Genomic DNA, 22,654 nt, shown 5'->3' with positions numbered 1-22,654 from the left:
AGCACATTTCCCCTCATCCCACGCTATTTCCAGGTCCCTCAGATTCCTAACATCATTTCTCCCATTTCCTTTTTCCTCCCCTCTCCTTCCCTTGTTTCCTCTCATTTCTCTTTTTTGTTTCTTTCAAATGCCCCAGACTGGCTCCAGTCCAGGATGAGCTTGAACTTCCGATCCTCCTACTCCACCTGACTGTTGGAATTAACGGGCGTGTGCATACCACACCCAGGTTATGCAGGCCTGAGGATCCAATTCATGGTTTTGCTTGATGAACTCGCTGTCTCCAGCCTTTCTCTCTTCTTTCTGAGTCGCTAACTTGATCTGTATCTGAGGCTTGTCTTGAGCTTGCTCTATAGCCCACCCGACCCCAAACTTACAATCTTCTTGTCTCTGCCTCCTGAGTGCTGGGATTACAGATGGGAAACACCATAGTGCCCCAAATGTCTTTTTAAAAGTCTGTGAATTTTGATGCACGGGCAACAGTTGCATTGGGTCCCGTGTAATGTTTTGGTTCACATTCATGGTGGACAGCTCTAATGTGTGCACCTTAACAGCAAAACGACTTCTGCAAATCTCCCCTCATTTGCAGCCCTCCTCTGCATCAGTAGGGGCAGCACTCTTATCGCTCTAGGCAGGATGAGTTCAAAGTGCCTGTCAGAACAGAAGTCCTCCATTCGCCAGTTGAGAGTCTTGCTTCCTGTCTTCTCTGACCCAGGAGTCGGGGAGTTAGTTTATTCTCCAGCTGAACACATTTTAAAAGCACTTCAAGGAAGTTAAGTCACATCAGGCACAAGCCAGGCACTGCATCCTGGGGCACCACCAGGACTAATCAGACTCCTGTCTGGTGACTGCCCCACAGGGTTGGAGCCTTATGGTTTTCTGTAGCATTACCCCAGCTCTTCCTCCAAAGCCCAACCCCTCTCTCAGGCCACCTCAACCACATGAAGGCCAAATTCCGGTACTACTCATGGCTGTGGGAGGGACTTGTGAGAACTGTGGGCCACGATGCACAGCCCATCAGCTTCACGGTGGTCCTGCCTTGGGAGGGGACAGTGGTGGCCCATGTAAGCACACTGGACACAAGAGAGTGTGTAGCAGATGCACTTGTGTCCTTTCCAAATTCAGCCTTCAATATCCTGCCCAGACAAGCAGACAAAGCCTTTAAAGAGATGCTGTGATTTGCATATGAAATGCCCCACCCTCTGTTGGTTTACTATTTAAACACTCTTTCTCCTGTTGGTGGTGCGGTTCAGAAGGCAATTGAGTCTTAACAGGTGGGGCCCTGCTAGAGGAAGTGTGTGTGTGTGTGTGTGGGGGGCGCTGTGAGATTTTATAGGCTGACCTCACTTCCGGCTCTCCCCCTGCTTCCTGCCCCTGTTGTCACGATGATGGACTCTACCCTCTGGTAGTAGAAGGTAAAATAAACCCTTCATCAGATTATTTTATCATAGCTAAGACATACAAGAGGTAATTATGATAAATGAAGTTGTAGGGGTGGGGCCTGGTCCAGAGTGACTGGTGTCCTCAGGACAGGAGATGAGGGCATGCAAAGATGGATGCAAAGATGGAAGAGCACATGAAGACAAGGGTGGGGAGGCGGCACAAGCCAGCCAGACACAGTTTACAAAACCGTTCTCAGGCTTTCAGCCCCCAGAACCATTTGAGAATAATTTTTATTTTTTTAACATGTTCATCCTAGTGTGCCTAGTCACGGTGATTGTGAGAGCCAAATCTACATTTTAAGTTTTAATTGCTATGCCTAAGAGATCCATAAAACAGAAAAGCCTCTAACCTGCAAGCCCCTTGCCCAAGGACAGACAGTTCCTGAAATGCTGGAAGGTATTGTTTATCGTAGATAACAAGCCACACGCTTCCACTCCCCTAAACAAATTTGTTTGACCCATGTGCACTGGATGTACTTGATCACGTGTGGGTGGGAGGTATGTAGGAATATGCCAGGATATATGCTTGCCCCTGATTGGACCTCGTGGGAAATGAGGTAGCCTTACAGGTTTGCCTATATAAGCCTCTGGAAAATGTGACTTGTCCCCACTTTCTGGGAACCTCAGAATGGACTTGGCCAGTATTTAATAAAGCTTGCTTCAGATTTGGCTCTAAATTGTAGTAGTGGTCTTATTCTCAGCCTGTGGGATTAACAGTGATACAGGAACCTGGTAAGGTGGGTGTCAGGGCTGCAACTGTGGGATTTTCCGTGGCCGTGGACATTCATCGCCGAGTTCAGCTATGCTTTCAAAAGTATTTTGTGTATGTACTGAAAGCACAAGCAGCAAAACACAAAAACGTTCTTACTTTCTTTAACTTATGGTCGTCTAGTGGGAGGACAGGTAAACACACAAATAATTATGACTATCTCTGATGGAAATCTGCACACAACAGTAAAAACGGGCTGCAACCTCTTGTGGGGCCGGAGACTTGAGAGATTTTGATCGCTGAACAGCTGGAAGTCCAGAAAACACAAAAGCCACTGGGAGCACCATTTGAGCACCTTTCAGCAAAGCGGAATGTAGCAGCTGCCCCAGATAGGAAACCCCCTGCTTGTGACAGAGGCGCGTGACATCAGGACAATGGAGACCAGGAGAGTGTGTGGTAAGGGTGGCATCGGAGCCCTGGATGAGGCCCCTTCAGTCAGCATGAAGAGACTGGGGGAAACTCATGATAAGGGCTCACACTGGAGGGACATGATCAGATTTGCCCTCAGAAGGCGTCTCTTCTAGTTGCACCCGAAACCAGCTAGATTTTAAATAAGAAGAGCTTCTTGGAACTATGAGGCTTCCACACAGTTGGTGACAGCCCTGGGATCACTCAGGGAGGGTGAAAGAGAGAAGGGTTTGCATTTGGGGGGTCTGTTCTGGAACTAGAGCCTACAAGCCGGCCCAAGCATGAGGACCTGAGAGCCAATCTCCAGCATCCATGTAAGAAGCCAGGAATGATCACATGGAACCTGTAACCCCAGGGTTGTATGGGGTACAGACAGGAGCATGGCTGGGGCTTATTGGCCATCAACCTAGCTCCAGGATCAATGAGAGACCCTGTCTCATAGGAATAGATGGAGAGTGATGGATCAGACACCTGGTATCCTCCTCCATGGTGCCCTCAGTGAGGTGGGCTTGGTGTTAGAAGGGCAATTACTGTGATGCACGGGGCATGAGATACAAGGATGTCAAGTCTTATGAGGGTGCAAGATGCCAGAGATCCATGCCAGGATCTCAAAGGAGATAGCACCAGAGTGAACTGCCATTGGCAGAGCAGATGGGACATACCATAACCACAGCTAGGTAGGATGTAGCACACATGAGAACCCAGAGGTCTTCAAGCTGGCAAGCCAGGGCATGTGGCAGCGGTTCCTGGGGACAGTGGCCAGCAATTAACACCAGGAACACACTAGAAGAAAGATGAAATCCCGGCAAGCCACTTCTTTGCAGCAGTAAGAGTGCACAGAAGGGCTCTGTGAGGAAGACTTCTTTTACACAGGAGAGGGGATAAGCACTTGCTGGGGTTGTGCTATGGGAGAAGGACTAGAACCATTGTGCTGGGAGAGGGATTCTGGAACAGGGTTGAGAGTGACCTTGTTTCCGGAGAGACAAGCCTGCAGCAGGGAGGCCCCACAGGAGGTTTCCTGAACAGGTGACGCAACCTCAAAGGATGCTGTGTGACCAGCTGTTTGGCTGTAGCTCAGACCCAAGGGGACGGAGAGTCACTTGAGAAGGATGCACATAGAGCAGGCATCCTTCTCAACTCTGGACCTTAGACTGCCTCCTGTTATCAGGGAGGTGGTAGGAAGAAATGGAAGGTTCAAATTATGCTGATCTAGGGAGTACAGTAATGAGATCACTCAGGGTGCTGAGGCACTTAGGAAAGAGGAAAAGGGCCTCAGCCTGTAAAGGTAAGGAAAGAGGAGAGCCTGGTATACAGGAGATGGTCAAGTGAAGAGGCTTCCTGCAGTCAGCCCAGGAAACATGGGGAGTATGGTATCTGCATGAGTAAATGCCTTGACATCATCTCCCTCCGTCCCTCCCTCCCTCCCTTCATCTCTTCCTCCCTCCTTCTAATTTCTATTTATTTATCTTAAATTGACTTTTAAATGTATATTTATTTTTGGCATGTGTCTATATGTGTGGTGTGCTTGCATGTACACATCTGTGTTTGCATGTGTGTTCTCACAATGCATATGTGTCTGGGTGGGTATTCCGGTGTGTATAAACATGCAGAGGTCCAAAATTGATGTTGCACCTTCTGCTGGTTAGTTTTCTCAGTTGACATAAACTTATATCTGGAAAGAGGAACCTCAACAGGAGAATCGCCTCCATCAGCAATGGCAAGGTCTGTGGGGCATTCATTCTCTTGAGTATTTGCTGATCTGTAAGGGTCTAGCCCACCGTGGTCAGGTGGTCCTGGGAGGTATACGAAAGCAGGTCAGTAAGCAGCATTCCTCCATAGTCTGGTTCAGTTCCTCCAGGTTCCTGCTTGAGCTGTCCTGATTTTCCCTAGTAATGAACTGTAACGCGGATGTCTAAGCCAAACTTTCCTTCTGTGGGTAGTTTTGGGTTATGGTGTTTATTACAGAAACAAAAAAGCAAATGAGAACAGGTGTCTCTGCCCCCTCCCCTCCACCCTTCCTTATTCATTGAAGCAAGTTCTCTCAATTGAACCCTCAGCTTATCAGGATAGCTTGTGTAACTATCAGGCTTGTTGCACAGAATCCCTGCTGCCTCCTCCTTAGGTTGCAATCACAGGTGGCCTCCCTGCCCACTCAGTACTTCCACGTGTTCTGGGGATCAGAACCAGTCTGCACGTTTGTGCAGCAAGCACCTTGTGCAGCAAGCACCTTCTCTCTGCAGTTTAACTCAGCAAAAAGCCAGAGTGAAGGGAGTCTGTTGACGCAGCCCAAGAAGAATAGCCACCTAGGACAGAAAGAAGGGTGGAGGCAGGCAGAAGGAATCAAATCACAGGAGGGAGTAGCACTGAGCCAACTCCCAGACCAGATGGGACTATCCCAAGCCACTCATCCCCAGACACGCCACCGTCTGATGTTAGCTACTTATGTAAGCAGGGTTGGAAGGACCGTGCCACTGACCTACATAGCCATGAGAGATAAGGCCGGTGGGTTATCTTAAGCTTATATTTCAGGGTGTTTTGTTATGTAGCAAAAGCTAGCTGGCACAACTATAAAGTTTTCATGAAAAGTAGGGTGATTAGTAAAGAATTTGGAAGTGTTGGGCATGGTCACAAATGTGTAGGTAGTCAGCTTTCCATGGTTGTCCCACAAACTAACAGCAATCAACTTAGAAAGAAGAAAGGTTATTTAGACATTCAGTCTTTGAGTTTCCAATGTATGACCTGTTGGCCCAGAGGCTTTGGGCAACCTCAGAGTCAGTGTGACCTCTAGATGCCCTCTGCATTTCAGATAGCATTCCTTTTTAAATTCTTAAAACTATATTATGCATATTTAAATGTTAGATTTCAGTCCATTGTATTTGTCCTTACAATTGTACAGAATCCAAATGCGCTCAATCTGCCTTCTCTCTAGAAGTTTCCAGCAAGTTCTCTCTGGAAATTTCTAGTGCTTCTACCAAAAGTTTTTATTCACTGAGGGGTATTTTGTCCCAGAGCTCTCTTTTGAAAAGCTGGGTTAAAGGTCTATTGCAGTAATGTCCTGGAGAACATGTTTGTTAGTCATTAGACAGTTACCCCCATTAAGACAAATTTAGACTACATATCTGTGGTGGCTTGAATGAAAACGGTCCCCAAAGGAATGTCTCAGACCACTTCCTGTTGCTCGCCAGTCAATATATAAGGACTCTCAGATCCAGCACCATGTCTGCCTGCATACCACCATGTCCCACCATGATGACAATTCACTAAACCTCTGAACTGTAAGCCAACCCATTAAACGTTTTTCTTTATAAGAGTTGCCGTGGTCATGGTGGCCCTTCACAGCTATAGAAACCCTAAGACAGAAGTTGGTACCAGGGATTGGAATATTGTTGTGATAGGCCTGATCATGCTATTGTTGGGAGTAATATGGATTTTGGGAGTTTGGGTTAGGAAAGCACTGGAATGCTTCAAGCACTGCCTAGTGGGCCAGACTAGTAGGATCATGGAAGATGGCAGTGGTAAGAGTGATTTGAATTGTGTGTGTGTAGGGGGCAGGGGGCTGGCTCAACAGGTTTCAGAGGAGAATTTTAGTATGCCTAGAAATTATTCTTGTGATATTTTGATGAAGAAAGTGGCTGTTTTTTGCCCTTGTCCAAAAAAGTCTGCCTGAGGCTAAAGTGATAAAATTTTGGTTAATTCCTTTGGCAGAGGAAATCTCAAAACAGCCTAGTATTGACTCCATTATATGGTTATTACGGTTACTCTTATACATATTTGTAATGAAAAGGAGCAAGAAAATGTAAAATTTGAGTAGGAAAGGAGCACCCGGAAGTAGAATAGAGCTAAATCCTGTCTTCAAGGAGATAAACAGATTAAGAAATGGAAAAGTGGTGACCTCAGGGCAAGATTCTACCCAGCTAAGTTTCCAATTTGTGAAAAGAATTAAAGAAAAGCTTATAGCTGGGTGTGGGGATGCACACTTAATCCCAGCACTGGGAAGACAGAAGCTGGCGGCTCTCTGAGTTTGTGGCCAGTGTGGTCTACAGGACAAGTTCTAGAACAGCTGAGCTTAAGCAGTGAAGGAAACCATGGTAAAGGGAAAGTTGCTAAAGATAATTGAGCAAGGGGACCATGCTCCAGTAAGCAGCAGAATTTGGCAGTTTTGGCCATATGATTCTGTCTTTAGAGTTAAGGATAGAAGAAAGGAGTTATGGGATCTCCTTTTGTGACTAAGGAAAGGCTAGGCACGTGTCAGGGGTGTCCCTGAATGGAGGCCCACAGAGGCCATTGTGTGAAGCTGTGAAGTTGAAGCCTGTATTGTCTTAGAGATGTTGGAGATGCCAGAGCCATGGGACACCTGCCCAGGAGAGCTGCTAACAGGGAGAGGACCAGCCCAAGAGACAGAGTCTGTTACAGTCAAGGCTGAATAGAGCTGGAGCTCTGAAGAGCGTTTTGACATCAGACACGGAAATGCAGAGTCTGGAGTTTGTCCAGCTGCTTTTCAGTCTTGCTTTGGTCCAGTGTCTCCTCACTGTGTTCCTTTCCCCATGTTTTAGAATGGTAATGCATATCCCATGCCATTATATGTTTGAAGTATGTGGTCTGCTTTTTGATTTTGATTTTATAGGTGATTACAGTTAAGAGTTTGCATAAATCTCAAAAGAGACTTTGGACTTTTAAACATTATTGAGACTGTGATAGACTATGGACACTTTTGAAGTTGGACTAAATACATTTTGCATTATGATATTGTTACAAGATGTTGGGAGCCAGGGAGTGGAGTGTGGTGGTTTGAGAGAAAATGTCCCCCAAAGGGAGTGGCACTATTAGGAGGTGTGGCCTTGTTGGAGTAGGTGTGGTCTTTTTGGAGAAAGTGTGTCAATGTGGTGGTGGGCTTTGAGATCTCAAATATGCTCAAGCCATGCCCAATGTCTCAGACTACTTCCTGTTGCCTTCAAGTCAAGATCTAGGACTCTCAGCTCCAGCACCATGTCTGCCTGCACACCTCCATGTCCCACCATGATGATAATGGACTAAACCTCTCTACTGTAGGCCACTCCATTAAATGTTTTCCTTTGTAAGAGTTGCTGTGATCATGGTGTTTCTTCATAGCAATAGAAACCCTAACTGAGACAGTGTCTGATAAGGAATGTTATTTTTAAAACTTTTCAAGTGTGTGTGTGTGTGTGTGTGTGTGTGTGTGTGTGTGTGTGTTCACCTATGTGGATGAAGGTACCACCAGAGGCCAGGAGAGGTCACTGGATTCACTGGAGCTGGAGTTACAGGTAATTGTGAGTCTTGCAATGTGGGTGGTGGATCCAACTTAGGTTTTCTACAAGAGCACCAAGCACACCCTTATCCACTGAGTCCTTGCCTCAGTCCTATGGCAATAAACTTCTTAATACTAAAAAGTTCATATCAAAAAGCCAGTCTCTTTCCTCGGAATTTTGTGTTCCCAGTCCACCATCTCTTCCCCACCACAAAGGCAGTTTCTGTATTGGTGACTCTTGGGTGCCACCCACAATTAGATGCTGAGTACTGATGCTGTGTTTTAGTTCTCTGTGTTGCTAACACATTGTCCATTATAATTAGGGGCATTTTCTTGTTCTGGCTTCCACTTTCCTCTTGCTTTTCTTCCTCCTTCAAGATGATAATTCCATTACTTTTTGTTATTTTATTGACTGCTTTAGATGATGCTCTTAAATTTCCATTTCCTGTTCTAAGAACTTTACTCGGCGTCTCAACTGCACTAAATGGGAAATAAACTACGTTAGTGCCTGCGCTCTCCTTACTTCTCATCATTTACCCACCTCCTTCCGATTCCACTATCACATTCTGTTTGTAAAAGTTGGTCACATTTATGCTCTGCTACACTCAAACTTCTGTGCTCAGTTCTGTGCTAAAAACTGAAAACAAAACATCTTTTACATCATAATTCCATGTTACCCTTACTCATGATTTAGGCCAACTGGGGGGGAGCTGAGACCACATGCATATCTCTATAAATCTGTGTGCTACTACAAGAGAAATGTCCCCCACATTCTCTTTTATGGTTTCTCTGAAGAGACTTCACATTTGGGCCATGAATACATGCAGAAAATTTGGTTAAAAATATTTAATAACTGAGAGGTGGTGGCTCACACCTTTAAACCCAGCTCCCAGGAGGCAGAGGCAGGAAGATCTTTGAGTTTGAGGCCAGCCTGGTCTACAGAGCAAGAGGTTGGGGGAATGGCACAGAGAGAGTGTCTCAAAAATCCAAATGTGTGTGTGTGTGTGTGTGTGTGTTTACTTATTTGTGACTGGCATTTCTGTTACCAATTCTCATTTATTCTTTTCCAAAAGAAACAGGTGCTTTAGGGGCTGGAGAGAAGGCTCGGTGGTTAAGAGCACTTGCTATTCTTGCAAAGGATCAGTTCCTAACATTCACAGAGCATCTTGTTATAGTTAATGACCTCAGTTCCAGGGGGATCTAGTGGTCTCTTTTTGTTCTTGTGTACTAGGTACACAAGTAGTACACACACACACACACTCGCACACATAAAAAAAAAACAAACAAATCTGTTGTAGAATATTATTTTAAGGTGTGTTCCATTTGCTTATGCTCTGGAAGATTTGTTTAAGGATGCAAAGATGTATTGCTTTTATGTTGCATTTGTATAACTCTGTAAAGCTGTGATTCCTTGCCTGTCTAAAACACCTGATAGTCTAATAAAGAGCCAAACAGCCAATAGGGTGGCAGGAGAAAAGATAGGCAGTGCTGGCAGGCAGAGAGAATAAATAAGAGAATTCTGGGAGGAGAGGAGAAAGAAGGGACAAGTTAGAACAAGGAGAGGAGACACCAGGGGCCAGCCATTCAGCCACCTAGGGAGTAAGAGTGAACGGAAGATACACAGAAGTAAGACAAGGAAAAGCCCAGAGGTGAAAGGTAGGTGGGATAATTTAAGATAAGAAAAGCTAGGTAGAAATAAACCAAGTTAAGGCCTGGTGTTTATAAGTAAGAAAAAGTCTTCATGTGTATTTATTTGGACCCCCCCCAAAGAGTAAAAAAAAAACAACAGCAGCAGCAGCAACAACAACACAATCCTACAAACTGAATAAGTGCTTGGCCATTTGTTTGGGTTTTCCTCAAGCATTTGTTGATGTTAATTTTTTTCTAGATGGCAATCTTGAGTCTGAGAATAAAGATGGGAATGGAGCAGATCCCAATCTCTGTACTTGGAACATCCATTCCTTCTGCCAGCGGTAATGGCAGCAGATACACAGAGGTAAATTCACAGGGAGGAGAAGGTGGTGACTTAAGGTGGAGCCTTCAGGTTTGAGTACAGTGATCTGTGTAGTCTTTCGAAAATGATGTATCAGTTACTTTGTTGCTGCTGCAACAAAATAATCTGACAAAAGTTATTTAAGGAAGGACAGGCTTATTTTGACTCATGGTTCCAGAAGTCCCGGTCCATCAGGGTGGACTGCCTCTTGATGCAGTGGGGTCATATTGCATCCACAGTCAGGAAGCAGAGACAAATGATGTTGCTCCAATGACTCTCATTAGGTCCAAGAAACCTGAGTGGGTCTTTTCAATTGACCTAACCCAGTTAGTCCCGACCAGCGATGCCTAGAGATTACTTTCCCCACTGATACCAGTCCCATAAACCAGTTGACGAGGGGAATCAGTTGCCACAGCACTTTGGGCTTTCTTTACTCAAGCTCACCATACACCGACTTCCTTAGGGTAAGGGCAGAGGGGAATTGGTCTATGTGCTTGGGTCTGGGAGCCTGGTTGTGGTGCATGCTTCTTCCCACTCTCTGCCCACTCTGAATAGGAAACAACTCCCATCTGTGTGCTGAGGTAAAGTCAGGGGTCTTAATTCTTCTGGCGATACCGTCCAAGTTTGTCTCAGGCTTTCTCAATCTGTCTCTGACATCTTCATCCATAGAGTGAGGATGCAGAGTGGTTTCTGTGCCTAGTGCTGGATCTCAGTGATGCTTTACTAAAATAGCCTCCACCATGGCCCAACTAGTAGTTTTCTGAGCGAGGGTGGAATGAGGCTAGCAATTTTCGTGTGGCATCAAATTCCTACAAAACTCTGTTTATGTTTTTTTCTGTGATCAGAAGCTGAGCCCCAGTGCCAGGGAAGGATTCAGAACACGAGAATCATGGAATAGTGGAGGGCAGGGGTTGTGGATTTCAGAGCGCTCTTTCAGACAATAATGACTTCTTTTAGGAAAAAGAAGAGAGGATGCAGCCATTTATGAGTGACTTCTGGGTGCTTACTTTGCATTTCCTACATCCTCCAAATTTCACCTAATAAAAGTGACTAACTTTTATTATCAGAAGAAATTCTCATTAAACAAACAGTAGATTGGATGAAAGGAAAATGCTAGGTTTGGACCCTAGATTTGAATAAATAAGAGACAGACAGCTGTGTGTGAGTTTACAGATCTATCCGATGGAGTCTGGATTTAGCATCGTGCTTAGAACAATCTGCTTTTCCCCACAAAGCTATAGAGAGCCTGAGATGAAAGGGAAGCAGACCTTCATTATTCCTTCCCTCCCTCCTCCCTCCAACCCCCTTCTGTCTTCCTCCACATCCTGCTCCTCCTTTTCCTTACCCCCCCCCCCTTTTATGAGATAGGTCTCCTGTTGTCTAGCCAAGACTCACACTCACTATGTAGCTAAGGCTGACCTTGAACTCCTAATCCTCCTGCTGTCTCTATCTCGGAGTGCTGGAATTGCAAGCATGTGCCACCATGTGTGGTTTACAGAAAGCAAACTTTCTAATGGCTAGGGACAAAGGCCATTGGCCTGTTTGAGTTTAAAGCTTAAGGACATCTATTTATTTAAATATTTTAAAATTTTTTATTAAAATGTGCTAATTGTACGTACTGATGAAGCTCATTGTTATATTTCCAAAATTGCCTGGTGATTTGTACCGAAGAACGAGGGCCAGTGTGATAGCTCCACTCATGTCTGCAGAGTGCTCTCATCAAATCCAACCTCCCTTTGTCTACCCCACCTGAATCTCCAGTGATCACTGTCCTAAATGCAGGTTTACTGTTTTTAGTTTCCACGTATGACTGAGAGCACGTAGGCTCATTTCACGCCACATGTTCTCTGGCCTTTTTTGCTGCCCACGATAGATGCCTTCATCACCTTCTCCTCAGCCTCCTCTGCTTCCCTCTTCTCTTCCTTCTCCTCCAGCTTCCCCTTCCCCCTGCTCCATCCCTCTTGCCCTCCCCCTGCCTCTTCCTGCTCTCCTTCCTTCTCCTCCTTCTTCCTCTTCCTTCTCCTTTTGCAGTTTTTGTTGTTTCAGCCTCCTGAGCCACCACTGCACTTGGCTGTATTTCTTTTTTCTTTGAGATTTGTGCTGGACAGTTTTAAGTCAACTTGACACAAGCTAGAGAGGAATGAACCACCATTAAGAAAATGCCTCCATAACATCTGGCTGGAGGCAAGCCTGTAGGTCGTTTTCTTAATTAGTGATTGATGGGGGCGGGCCCAGTCCATTGTGGATGATACCATCCCTAGGCTGGTTGTCCTGGGTTCTATAAGAAAGCAGGTTGAGCAAGCCATGAGGAGCAAGCCAGTAAGCAGCATCCCTCCATGGTCTCTGCATCAGCTCCTGCCTCCAGGTTCCTGCCCTGCCTGATTTCCTGTCCTGACTTCCTATGATGATTAACACTGATGTGGAAATGAGAGCCAAATAAACCCTTTCCTCCCCAACTTCCTTTGGCCATGGTGTTTGTCACAGCAACGGCAACCCGAAGACCAGACTTGAGACTGTTCCAAAGTGTGCGTGTGCTGTGTTTTCCTTGTTCATCCATCTGTTGATGACAAACACATGTATGAAGAAATGCTCAATGTCATCAGCCATCAGAGACATGCAGATCAAAGCCGTAGTGGGACGCCATCTCACGCTACTGAAAGTGGCTATCAGCAATACAAAAACAAAACAAAAGCAAAAACCTACAGACACCACAAAGGAACTGATATTTATTTATTTATTTTTGGTTTTTTGAGACAGGGCTTCTTCGTGGCTTTGGAGCCTGTCCTGGAACCAGTTCTTGTAGACCAGGCTGGTTTCGAACTCATAGAGATCTGCCTGCCTCCACCTCCTGAGTGCTGGGCTTAAAGGCAAGTATCAACACCACCCAGCCTATATATATGTGTGTGTGTGTGTGTGTGTGTGTGTGTGTGTGTGTGTGTGTGTGTGTGTGTGTGTTTTAAGATGAGCAAGAACAATGGTCTCCAGAAGTCCCTTTAAGAGCACACTGGCCAGGGTGTCTTCTCTCTGTCAACCAGGCCTCACTTGTCAACTTCCAGCTACAGAGCTATGCTGCATGGACCAGATCCTCATCCTTATTCTCACCCCTGAAAGGCAAAAGACACCGTCTTGCTTCACTTTCCAAATTGCTGTGTGTGTATTTGGCAAAGGGCAGGGCAGTGCACTTAGGCTTGTTGCTGGGGACCAGATGGCACAGCCTTCCCTGACCGGTATGGATGGATAATGAGCTAGATCGCAGGGAGTGTTCTTTGAGATCTGAAAGACACACCCTGCTTTAGTTTCTGTTCTATTGATGTGCTGAGACACCATGGCCAAGGCAAATTTTCAAAGAAAGCATTTCATTGGGAGCTTGCTTACAGTTCCAGAGGATTTGGCCATGATCGCTCTGTCTGGGAGTGTTATGACAGACAGTCAGGCGTGGTGCTGGGGCAGCAGCTGAGCGCTCATATGATTGGCAAGTCGCAGGCAAAGAGAGCAAGACTTGGCCTGGTCTGGGCTTTTGAAACCTCCTCCAACAAGGCCACACACACTCCAACGCAGCTGGACCTCCCCTCCCAATCCTTCCCAAACAGTTCCACTAACTGGGGACCGAGATTCAAATATATAAGCCTATGGGAGCCATTCTCATTCAGACTGCCACGTCACCATCTGAGAGTAGTTCACTGCCTAGGGTTTGGCTAGATGCTACAGACCTAAACCAGGTTGTGACAGTCTGTGTGGACGGCACAGAAATCTATCCAGTGTGCTGGGCTCATATTTGCTGTTAATTCTGACCAGGTCTAATCCAGGGGAGCATGACCTTCAACCAGCATTCTCACAGTAAGCTGTCCTAAGAAAACGAACCTTCCCAGAGATTGTGGTTTAGGCTTAGAGCTGGGCCTGTGGCAACCTACATCACACACGTCTGGAGCCACAGAAGAAAGGGGAGGTGGCCAAAGGAACGAGGGTCTGTTAAACTAGGCAGGGCTTCAGGCCGGGGTTTGCTTGCTATTTGGAGTCTTTGTAATTTGTTTGTTTTCTCAAGAGCCAATTGTAGCGTCAGCATCATTGTTTTCTACATTTCTTTTTGTTCCATGGAGAGACCTCATTGGGTAAATGCCATTCAGGGCAGCAGGAAAGAATGAACACTGATCTTCCAGAGGAACCAAGTTCACTTCCCAAAACCCATATGGTGGCTGACAGCTATGTGTATCTCCAGCTCCAGAGGACATAGCATCCTCTTCTGACCTCCAAGGACACTGCATTCAGTCAGTGTACCTACCCATACACAGACACACATAATTAAAAATAAAATAAAGCTCCTTTTGCTTTTTTTTTTTTCTCTCTGTAGATTTGGAGCTTGTCCTAGAACTTACAGAGATCCACCTGCTTCTGCCTCTCGAGTGCTGGAATTAAAGGCATGCATTACCATAACCTGGCTAATAAACTTTTTTTTTTTTTTTTTAAATCTTACCATTCAGGATCCAGGCCTGGCCTTTCTGGGGAGGCAAGTGTGGTTTCAGGGGGTCTACGCTGTGCTCCTCTCTCTGGAATGGAATCTACATGACTCACCACCACCCGAGCATGGGGAGTATTTGAGATCTTTCCCACGCAGCAGTGGGCCGGTATAAGAGTGTCTCTGTACTGGCAGTACATCTGTGGAGTGATAAGACAGAGCTCTGCAGAGCAGAAGGGGACAGCAGACAGAGGCTGGGTCACACCTGGCTCAGTAGGGTGGACACTGTTCAAATGCAGTGTGGAGGCCATAGGTGTCATTAAACATTGTGTTGTGTGTGGGGGGGGAGGGTATAGGTGTAGTGTTCATGCATATGTACAGCACATGTGACTGTGGAAGTCAGAAATTGACACCAGGTATTTCTCTCTACTGTTCTTTAACTTAACTTTTTGAGGCAAAGTGAACCTGGACCTCATCAATTCAGTTAGACTAGCAGGCCAGTAAACCTTGGAGGGCAGCCTGTCTCTGCCTCCCAAGTACTAGCATTTTAGGCACATGCTCATGTACCAGCTTTTTATGTGGGTGCTGAGACTCCAAACTCAGGTCCCCCTTGTTAGTGCAGCAAACACTTTACCAACCCAGATATTTCTCCAGTTCCTCAGCAAATGTTTTTGTTGTTGTTGTTCAAAGGTTCATCAGTAACCCCCAAGGTATCAGGAAGACGTTTAGGGGCCCACACTATTCTTGAGGTCCAGTTAACTTGGGAGATACTTGAGTACACAGAGTTAAGCAGGAATCTTGTCCAGAGTCTCCCTAGACTCGAGGGTGTCCTGACGGGTGCCCAGGATCTTCCTCAGAGACACTGATTATTGAAGAGGGGACGGCAGACTCTCAGTACACAGTGTGCAAAGAACGCAGGTGTGGAAAATAACACAGCTGGGTTTCCTTAAAGACAAAAGAGCCCTTTGTATTCATGGAACGAGGCGACAGTGTCAAGTCCGAAAACAGGCTGGGGTTCTGCCTCCCTCCCCTCAAACCCTTCTGCAACATTAGAAGTCATCCGGGAAAGAGAATGGCTGTGGCAGTGATCACAATCGTTACTCAGCACATGGTCCAGTGCCTAGAACAATGGAAACAGTTGGCAAATGACAACGCTTAGGGTCATAATTAGCAAACTCTGCCTTGGGTAGTCCCACTAGGTCACCCCAGTGAGGGGCGTCTGCCCACCAGTGTTCCATTCCTTGTACTGTGCTAGGCTGACTAATAATGGAAGTTGTACATGATTTACTTCTTTCATAACATAACAGATCCAATAGAAGTTGCCAGATGTCTCTGCTTGGCAGAAGAATGAAGTTAATGGATGTGTATCAGTGCTCAAAGCTAAGATTTAAAGACTGATTGCTAAGTACAAACATCCATAAGAAGAAAAAAAAAAACACACACATATAGTTGGTATTTCAGCATTCCCAGGCAGCACAAATCACTATTGATCACATCTGGTCTCCATCAAGCCTGAAGTGTTAACATAAATACACACACAGTTTATAGGGTGAGGCAGCCATATGGAGACAGACTAGGCTTTGTTCTTTAAGCTCTGCAGATGAGGCCCAGGAGGCTGCCTGACAGCCATGGGCTTTGCATTCTCCAGGGAAAGAGCTCTTTGCTATGCTCAGTGCATCTGGCACAAAGGTGCCACACCCTCCTCTTGATTCCAGCAGCCCCAGTCCTTTCCATATACCTGTGTACTCAGCCTTGCAACAGAAAAATGTGATTGCAGATACCAGGAGGAGGTCAGTTCAGAAGTTGGGGAGCAAAAGGCTTCAGGGACCCGAGAGTTCCACGCGGCCATTTACATCCAGACGTCTCCTAGCTATGCATCCATCCGTTGTGGTTTGAAGGAACGTGTTCCACATACATTTGGGCATTTGAATGCTTGGTCTGCGGTCAGTGGTGCTGTTGAGAGGTTCAGGTGGTGAAGTCTTGCTGGAGGAAGTGCATTGCAGGAATAGGGCTTTGAGACCACGAGCCTCTTTCTGTTTGCTTTGTGTGGTGATTCAAGATGTCAGCACTCAGCCTGCCCCTCCTGCTGATACGCTTGTCCATTTGTGCTGCCGTGTTTCCTGGCCATAATGGATTGTTTGCCCCTCCCTTTCCCCCCATCCATAAGCCAAGAGAAACTGCTTCTTCCATAACTTGCTTTTGGTCACGATGTTTCATCACAACAATGGAATGGTAACCATGCATCAGCCATCCTTCTGTCTATCTGTCACTTATGTCTCCATTTATCTGCCATTTCTATCCATTAACTTATACCGTCATCTACCCATCTTCTCATCTGTCCTTCCATTCACAAGTCATCCTTCAATCTTCTGTATGTACATACATCCACCCATGCATCCCTCAACCCATCCATCTACCCATGTCCTTGCATCCACTTACTCAGTGAATATCTCCAGGCTCCAGCTCCAGGCACAGGGAAACTGGTGGCAAACCAGTCACCATGATGTTGACCCTTGTGCACTTAAAGAGGGAGAGATGGATGTTAGACACAGAGATTCGATGGCCAGGGTGGTAAGTGCTCCACAGGTATGCTATGGGAGAGTACTCCTGAAGAGAGGACTAAAAGAGCCTTCCTGCAGTGCGTAAGGTGAGCAGGGGCCACCGTAGGCCACGATGCAGTCCCTGTACCTGCTGCAGCTGCTACAGGTATTGTGGGTGAAAGATTTTCTCTGTCTTGCCTGGCCACTTGCGGGCGGGTCCCCACAGCTGCTCATGAAATAATCACTCAGAGGCTAATGTTAAATATAATTGTTTGGCCAGTGGCTCAGGCATATTACTGACTAGCTCTCACGAATAAATTAACCTATTTCTATTATTCTATATTTTACCATGAGGTTCGTGGCTTGTACCTCGCATCTTGCCCCTTCAGTGACAACAGGGTATCTCCCTGACTCTCCTTCTTTCTCTCCATAACTCTGTGTGGATTTCCCAGGTAGTTATATTCTTCCTGGTCATTGGTCAAAACAGTTTTATCAACCAATAAAAACAGCACATATTCGAAACATACATATCAAGGTATATTCTATTTTTTACTCAGTCCTGGTGCTTCATAGTTGGCAATTCCTGATGACATAGCTTTCAAAACAAGGCCAAAGCAAAGGCGCTTTTCCAGTACCAAGTCTAACTTAAGGACTCGAGTCAAGAGAGATGTACCCCTTTAGCCATAGTGAAGGATGAGTGGGGGGAGCTGGTCCTCAAAATTCTTCCTGCCCAAGGTATACTGACAAGAGATGTTGTCACAGGCGAGTCCCACCCTGTGTCCGGAGCTTCTGACCACACCATTGTATGTGGTTTACTTTGCAGTAGAAACAAACCACTATGAGCCTTCTCCCTCCCTGTTCCCCAGGACACTTACTTGCACTGGCTGTCTCATCTCTCCATCCCCTGTGTGGTCAGCCTGACCCAGATAAGAAACAAGATGCGCCTGTCATCGGACTGCAGCCTCTACGGAGGAGGAGAGTCATTTTACGCAAAAGTCCCTCCATATAGAGCTGCCTACTTCCTGGGGAGCCTGACTGTGGGCAGGCAGGCTGGGGGACAGTGGGGCTGGGGCTTGGCTGTGACTACACATTAGAAGTAATTACACTGGTCTTGTTTTTGTTGTTCATAGCCATGCCTACATCTCAGGAATGGGGACTCTGGTTTTGCACTGGGGTATAATTTGTTTTTAGGGACAGCGTTTTTTATGCTACTCCCAAGCTGGCTACCTGTGCCATGGCCATTCATTTCCTGTGGTGTAGAGTAGCAGTTACACAACCAGAGGGTGGCCTCCGACCACTTTGTTCTCTGTGACATATACTTTGGGAGGCAGAAGAGAGGCCCTCTGTTTCTGAAAGCAACTCTCAAGATAATGACACCAGGCTCCTCCAAGGAGTGTCTGCATGGGAAGAGCAGCTGCTGCCAGCCTGGGATGTCACTGAGTCTGCTGGGCAGGGTGCTTGCCTGGATGCATAAGGTTCCACCCTCAGTACTGCATAAACCCAATCTAGCAGTACACACCCGTTATCCTAGCACTGGGGGTGGAGGCAGGAGAATGGGGCATTTCAGGTCACCCCTGGCTACACAGGGAGTTAGCAAGCCAGCCTAGAGACCGTGCCCAGTGGTTTTTTGTTTTTGTTTTTGTTTTTTTTTTTTGAATAAGCTAACTAGAGTTTCTGGGGTTAGTCTGTCACCAATAGGGTAGGCAAAGGACAAAAAGGGCCCTCCACCCCAGAGGAGCTTTGTCAAGGGAAAATAAGCAAGAAACTCCACAACCTGAAAATGAGGCAACCACTACTAAGTTTTCGGGGCGTTTCCCATATATTTGTGTTTTCCTATACATACACATGTACATATTGTTACATTATTTAAAGCGGCTGCAGAGATGGAAGTTCTGACCGTAGGCGGAACTACATTTATTCTCGGCAAGGGGGCATTTTTGTCACCCATGTGTGCCCATGACCAAAATGCCCCCAGAGGATAGGATGCTGGGCCCTTATGGGAGCAGAAATGGCCTCTGTAATTCACAGGGGAAGCTGGGAAATGTAGTCTTTCAGCAGGAAACGCTCACTCCTAACTCCGAGAGGATATAAAACATGCAGGGCAGGGGTGTTATAGCTGTTTTCTGCTGAGGAGGGTCTGTGTCGGACTGGTGGTTCTGGGTCCGTTGAAGAGGGCATCCTCTGGTCCTCTAGCAGGGTCAGAGTCTTAACTTGATGGCTGCGATGGATCAGGCAATTGCCATCTTGTATTTCTGAAGAGACTTGAGAAACAAGTATTAGAGGCCCGCAAGCAGACGACTTGGTTACAGAGTATAACTCAGAGAGTTTCTGGGAAGGTTGGGGGATAGAGAGGAACAGAGTGGGCCGATGACAGGAAGTGAACAAAATATTGATTCCGGGTGATAGTGGCATTGCCAGGACGGCCGCATCAAGGTGAACAGCAGAGTTGGCCAGAGCCCCAGAGCCTCAGAGGAAGAGCAGGAGAACTAATGGACTAACGTAAGGAATTATATCTAGCCTGGGGTGAAAGGGTCGAATGCCTCTTCAGCAGGACTTTCTCCACAGCATCTAAAAGGTTTTTGCAGATGTATCTGGAACAGATGGAGCTGTTGTAAGTTGAGAGCTATTGGGAGAACTGAAGTGGAACATTTTTTGGGGGTACAGGGCAAAGTTCAGTAAGTAAAACACTTAAAAGATGGGGTAAAACATGCATAGGATGGCAATAAGGAGAGAAATGACCCAGGGGAGGAGCCAGCATGGGAGGGAACCAGATGCCTACCCATAGGGGGAGGCACATTTGGGGAAGAAGGCACAAAACTCAGCTTGGTAGTCAGATCTAGTCCTTTTAAAGTTGGGGGTTGTGAAGCTGTCAAGGAGTTGAACCGGTCTTGAAGGACGTTAATCTGGTCTGAGACAGAGGTTAATTGATGCACAGAGGGCTTATGTCTAGTTGTTTTAGTACTGAGTCCCCCAAAGCAATATCCACATTACATGTAAGTTATTTATTACAGATTTGGCGTGAATGACGGCTGTCATCTTCCATTGAGTGTATGGAATGAAAATGTTATAGAGAACTTTAAAAGGCCCTGGTAATACTATGTGATGGGAGATAACTGGAGGCTATATGATAGTAGATAAAAATTGATCTCTTGTATCTGTAAATAAATTACATCTGTAGTTAGCATGACTACAAACATAGACCTGGTCATATTAAATAATTTGATTATTTATAAGGTGACTGATCATTAACTTGTATATCTTAATTATCTTTAACAATGTATAATAATTTACTAATTGAATTGAGGCTCTTCTAGTACCAAAATAAAACTTTTAGTCATAGATGCAGTCCCTAGAGATACTGGAAACCTTACTGATTCTTTTATAATGGACCTCTTTAGAATATTGCAGGGTTTTTGGTGTGTCTAGGTTTACCCAAATGGCTAAAGTTTAAAGTAACCAAAGACAAAGATGTTAGACAAACATTACTGGGAACCTGAGTAGACCTAATCAAATATAGCTTACTTATCTAAATATTCTAGCAGCTTGGTGTTGAACAGTTAGCAAAGACATAAGCAATTAGGATACATTTTTGGCAGGGAGAGACAAGTTTTCTCTGTATAACAGCACTGGCTGTCCTAGAACTCACTCTGTAGATTAGGCTGACCTCAAACTCACAGAGATCTGCCTACTTCTGCCTCTGAATGCCGGATTAAAGACATGTACCTCTAGTACCTGGCCTAGATATATACCTTAAATCAGCTTTTGTTAGTCTGGGTAGACCTTTATAACCTTAAATTTTTATCATCATATAGAGTATATTCTAAACCACAATTGAATCACATTTAGAGTACATTGTTGCAAATATAACATTAAATTTTTATCATCATACAAATCCAAGATATTTGAGACTTATTGCTTCTATAGTCTAAAAAGGAAATACAATGGTAAACAGAGGGTCATTAGGACTAAGAAATTTACAGTTGTTCTATGCTACATGGCCATCTGAAGTTGGTTCAATAGCATGCACTGTTTAACCTTTGTAAAGATGGCTACCAGCCACGTGGCTGAGAGTTGAATCCAAGTTATGTACAAACACACACACACACACACACACACACACACCCTAAACAAGAGTTGAGTTCATATATATCTTACATATATTTTTAATTATAAGCATTTTGTTATAAGATTAAAGTCAAGTTTTGTTAAAATTTTATGGATTTTAAACCACACCCAATGAATTTACAAATTCTGAGATAGAGTTTAGAGCAAAATCTTAAGTGATTTTCTTTAGAGAAGAGTGAAAAGACGTCATATAGATGAACGGGCTTTAAGAGTGTGAAGTTGGAGAGCCTTAGAGATAGGAGACTTTGGAGACTTCGGGATCATTTGGCTGTGGCAGAAGTTGCTATGATTTGAGGGAATTTGGAAAGCAATGTTGCCAAGTTTTTAGCCTTTGATATGAATGAGACTAAGTTGTTGTAATAAAATCTGAGTTCACACGAGTGCATGCGCGCACGTGTGCATACATACACACACACACACACACACACACAGAGAGAGAGAGAGAGAGAAGAGAGAGAAAGTTGCAAAGCACAACATCAGGATCCAGGGAGGGGGTGCTCTCAGCTCCAAGAGAGCTGAAGTTGCAGGACTGCAGGCTGGGGCCAGAGATAGCCAGGAGGGCACAGAGGAAAGGAGCCAGTAAAGGTATTTAGTAGAGACCCAAATGGGTGCAGATGGCCAGAGCCAAGAGAGAAAGTTGTCCATTTGCTGGGATCCCCAAGGATGTAAAAGCTGGCCCAGCAGTCAGAGAGACACTATGGCACAGGACAAGGAGAGAACAGTTAAGGGACAAGGAGAAACAACCACTTGAGGGAGAGGTCCAATATCACAGAAGTCACATAGAAAAGCTGAAGGTTTTAGTAGGCAGCTCCTAGGGTGAGGCAAGAAAATTCTCAAAATATAGGCCCAGGAAGGCACAAAGGGCGATAGAGCAGGTAGCCTTGTGTGGAGGAGGCAAAGGAAAAGTCCCAGGTGGGGCTGCAGCTTCTGGGGGAGGCAAGAGAGGGAGAGAGCAGAGAGAAGAGAGATCTCTGTGAGTGCAGCAGGCCAGAGGCCCAGCAGGCTGCCGGAGCCAGAGAAGCACGAGGTGCCCACGTGGAGGGCAAAGCAGAGCAGAGGGAAGCAGCAGATGAATTGGAATCAAATTCACAGACAAATGATCTGTACATACCTTAGGAGAGTGGGATCAGCATCTTGGCTCAGAGCCCACTGCGCTGGGGAGAGCAGGTGTGTGCTGGATATGTGTATGCTACAGCTGGCATGCCCCTTTGCTTTCTGGCTTCCTGCTAGGTCAAGCTCAGCTCAACAAACTTACAGATCCACCAACCACAATGTAAGGGGACATATTTGGAGCACTTCAAGTCCAGTCAAGAGGCTAAAGGTTTTTTTTTTTTTAAATGGATGATGCCATTCCCATGGATGGGAAAGACAGGAAGGTCCAAGGCCTGAAGTCTAAGGCATCCCCAGGACTCATGGACACCAAATGAGGAAGACTCAAGCTGTCCAGTGGGTATCCCTCACTGGGCTGTGGCCAAAAGCTAAAAGCCTGAGGGAGATTCGGCACCTGGTACCAGAACTTTCCAGTGAAATCAAAAGGCAAAAACTGAGCTCAAAAAAATCAAGCCTCATCCAAGGGGAAGGGTCCTCCACCTGCAGGAAACCAGAGACTCAAGAAAGCATTTAGGACAAGATGGGTCACTTGTCTATCAGCGGCGATGGAT

This window comes from Phodopus roborovskii, unplaced genomic scaffold (assembly GCF_943737965.1).
Source record: "Phodopus roborovskii unplaced genomic scaffold, PHOROB, whole genome shotgun sequence".
Lineage (NCBI taxonomy): Eukaryota > Metazoa > Chordata > Mammalia > Rodentia > Cricetidae > Phodopus > Phodopus roborovskii.
The sequence above is the reverse complement of the archived record's forward strand: the minus strand, read 5'-3'. Positions refer to the sequence as shown.